The following is a 3,910-nucleotide window of genomic DNA, read 5'->3' as shown; positions in this document are numbered from 1 at the left end:
CGGTGTGTCGAGCAACAAGAGCCGGGACTTTAAGACAGAACTCTGGATTTAAGTCTTCCCTCTTCTGCTCCTCAGCCTGGAAAGTTACCCAAATTCTCAGTTACTGCCGTGACCACATCTGACCACATCTGCCTGATGGGGTGATTTTGAAGCCTGGCTCATCACATAGTGCCAGAGCCAGAAAAAGAGAACAGTGGCTATGTTATTATTGAATAATGATATGGGGTAGTTTTAAATTCTTCATCAAGGATCAGTTGGTAAAGAATCCGCCTGCAATGTGGGAGACCTGGGTTCGATCCCTGGGTCGGAAAGATTCCCTGGAGAAGGGAAAGGCTACCCACTCCTGTATTCTGGCCTGGAGAATTCCATGGACAGTCCATGGGGTCGCAAAGAGTCGGACACGACTGAGCAACTTTCACTTTCACAGAGGACGAAGATCGTAGCTGATAGTCTGGAGTCCGTGGGTCGTCTCAAGGCAGGGGAGACACCTAACTACCAGAGGGATGGGGATCAGGAGGTAGAGGAAGGGACCTGGCAGAACCCAGGGGCCAGAGTAAGTTGTGGGTTCGTGGTTACAAAGACACCCAGGGTGAGGTCAGCGGGACATTGCAGACGGAAGCTGGGGGAGGGGTAGGCTTGGGCAGGTGCAGGATCAAGTTGGTGGGAGGGCCTGATTCTGAAGAGCATGAACAGGCATTGTCTAATCGGAGGTGACAGGGAGCGGGAGAGGGACTGGATTTGGGGCTGGCGGGGAGGGAGGGAGGAGCACGACAGACCCACAGCCAGACCAGAGGGGTTGGGATAGAGTGGGCCTTGGGCAGGTGTCCCAAGGCCCAGGATTGCAGGCAGAAGGAAGTAGGCCTGTTTGTCCTGAAACCTGATCTTTCAAGCAGCTGTCCCCCTCAGCCTAATGGACCACAGGAGGGGGTGGGGGACGGACGGGCTGTCCCTTCCCAAGGCATCATTTCCACCAGCATCCCACCAACTCTCTGAGAGCACAGGCATGCCAGGAGAGTCACAAAGTGGGATGACAGGGTCTCTGCCCCGCTGGGTGAGACAAGATGGTTGGATGGCCTCGACTCCATGGACATGAGTTTGAGCAAACTCCAGGAGACAGTGAAAGACAGAGAAGCCCGGCTTGCTGCAGTCCATGGGGTCGTGAAGAGTCAGACGCGACTGAGCGACTGAGAAACAGCCTTTGCTGGGTGCAGCCCCCAGCTTTCCTCTCCCCACGTCCCCTGAACCGGGGTCTGTGCAGCCTCATGGGGCTCCAGGCCAGTGATTTCCGACCGGCTCATCCCCAGTCTCCAAGTGTCCCTGGAAGCAGTGTTGGAGTTTTGGGGGAGCTATTTTAGTGTTTATAGACATGTCTCACAGAAATCATACATTTTCTGTCATAAGGCTAACTCCTGTTCATCCTTCAGAAACCCAACTTAAATATCCCCGCTCTGGGAAGCTTTCCTGACCTTTCACAAGTCAGGTTCCCAGCAGGAACAGGTGGCTCATTGCAACTGGGTAACTGAGAATTTAAGAAGGGACTACTGAAAAATCTATTGGCAGATATTGCATTGCTTGTATGCAGACTCAAAAAAAAAAAAAAAAAAAAAAGAAAGAAAGAAAGAAAAATAAGATACAAATGGACTTATTTCCAAAACAGAAACAGACTCACAGCCTTAGAGAAGGAACTTATGGCCACCAGAAGGGAGCATTCAGGGAGAGGGACAGACTGGGAGTTTGAGATGGACATGTACACACTGCTATATCTAAAACAGATAATCAAAAAGGACCTACTATATAGCACAGGGAATGCTGCTCAATATTCTAAAATTACTTAAATGGGAAAAGAATTTGAGTAAGAATAGATGTATAAGGTAAAAAAAAAAAAAAAAAAAACTATTGGCAGGATTAAGGAACACGAATGACAACATCTCAAGACCTCACCCACCCGAGCCCTAAAGAAACAAGGGAAAGAGGCAGTGACCGGACCCCTGCAAGACCCGTTGTGACAGAAGGGGCTGCCTGGCAGGCTCTGTGGCCTTTGGAAGAGGTCACAGCCTCAGTCAGCCCATGGTGGCTGATCAGGGAGCGAGCTGACGCTCTGCCCAGGCCAGGGGCTCCCATTGGCAGCACCCACCTGGAGGCTGGTGGAGAGCCACTGATACAGTCCTTCAAGTCAGACCTCGAGGTCCAGGGCTGGGTGATCCAGGAGTGATGTGGGTTTGGAGGGACTGGGGGCAATATCCAGCCTACTTCTTGTGTTAGCTCGGGCTGCCATAATCAAACACCATAGACTGGATGGCTTAATCAATAGAAGCTTATTTCTCACCATTCTGGATACTGGAAGTTCAAGATAAAGGTGCTGGTCAATCTGGTCCCTGGCGAGGACTTTCCTGCTGGCTTGTCGATGTGCTCACGTGGTCTTTCTTCAATGCACACACATGGAGAGAGAGAGAGAGCTTTCCTTTATCTTCTTATAAGGGCACCAATCCCAAAATGGGAAACCCCAGCCTCATGACCTCATCCAGCTCTAATCACCTCCCAAAGGCTCACCTCCAAATACCTTCACGTTGGGAGCAGGTAGGGCTTCAACATATGCATCCTGGGCGGACACAGGCATTCAGGCCAAAATACCTCCTCAGGGTGGTTCTGTACTAACTTACTGTGTGACTTCAGATGACTTACTTGGCTCCTCTGGGCCTCAGTTTCTTCATTTGTAAAAGTAGGGTAACTATGAAGATTTAAAAAGATATCAGCGAACACATAGTTTTTCAAGGCAGAAGCCCAGTGTGTTTCCCTTTGCCTGGCAAAGCAATAAAGCTATCATTTCCCTGTTGGTGTTGCTCAGTCGCTAAGTCGTGTCTGACTTTTGTGACCTCATGGACTGTAGCATGCCAGACTCTTCTGTCCTCCACTCTTTCCTAGAGTTTGCTCAAATTCATGTTCATCAACTCTGTGATTCTATCTAACTGTCTCATCCTCTGCCATTCCCTTCTCCCTTTACCTTCAATCTTTTCCAGCATTAGGATCTTTTTCAGTGAGTCAGCTCTTCCCACCAGGTGGCCAAAGTATTGTAGCTTCAACTTCAGGAACAGTCCTTCCAGTGAATACTCAGGGTTGATTCCCTTTAGGATTGACTGGTTTGATCTCCTTGCAGTCCAAGGAACTCTCAAGAGTCTTCTCCAGAACCACAATTCAAAAGCACCACTTCTTTGGTGCTCAGCCTTCTTTATGGAGCAACTCTCACATCTGTATATGACTACTGGAAAAACTATAGCTTTGACTATACAGACCTTTGTCAGCAAAGTGATGTCTCTCCTTTTTAGTACATAGTCTAGATTTGTCATAGCTTTCCCTTCAAGGAACAAGTGTCTTTTAATTTCAGGGCTGCAGTCACCATTGCAGTGATTTTGGAGCCCAAGAAAATAAAATCTGTCACTGCCTCCACTTTTTCCCCATCTATTTGCCATAAAGTGATGGGACTGGATGCCAGAAAAGAGAAAAGAAAGGACTTTCCTGATGGTCCATTGGTTAAGAATCTGTCTTCCATCACTTCTCAGCCTTTTGGCTAAGATCAAGTGTAGCATCTGTTGTTATCATTTTAGTATCTGATGCATCCTCTATCTGAGAACAATATATTAAATGGATTTTTGGAGCAGGCTCCGGGAGTTGATGATGGACAGGGAAGCCTGGCGTCCTGCAGTCCATGGGGTTGCAAAGAGTCGGACACGACTGAGCAACTGAACTAAACTGAACTGGAGCAGGGAGTTGGAACAGGAGTTTGCTCCGTCCACTCCACACATCGACGTGGTATTGCAGTATTTCCAGGAACGGTGCACCCCCTCTGGGGAATTAAAAAAAAAAATCTGTCTGCCAATGCAGGGGACATGAGTTTGATGGATTCCACAGTCCT

The 3,910-nt window shown here is 48.6% G+C and overlaps 1 pseudogene; it reads left to right on the top strand.

Annotated features, from left to right (window-relative positions):
• Positions 1-3,545: 3,545 nt before the first annotated feature.
• Positions 3,546-3,661, top strand: LOC136170174 (U2 spliceosomal RNA; annotated as a pseudogene).
• The last annotated feature ends 249 nt before the right edge of the window (positions 3,662-3,910 follow it).

This window comes from Muntiacus reevesi, chromosome 5 (genome assembly GCF_963930625.1).
Source record: "Muntiacus reevesi chromosome 5, mMunRee1.1, whole genome shotgun sequence".
Taxonomy (NCBI): Eukaryota; Metazoa; Chordata; class Mammalia; order Artiodactyla; family Cervidae; genus Muntiacus; species Muntiacus reevesi.
Note: the sequence above shows the minus strand (reverse complement) of the source record. Positions and strands in the feature narration are given on the sequence as shown.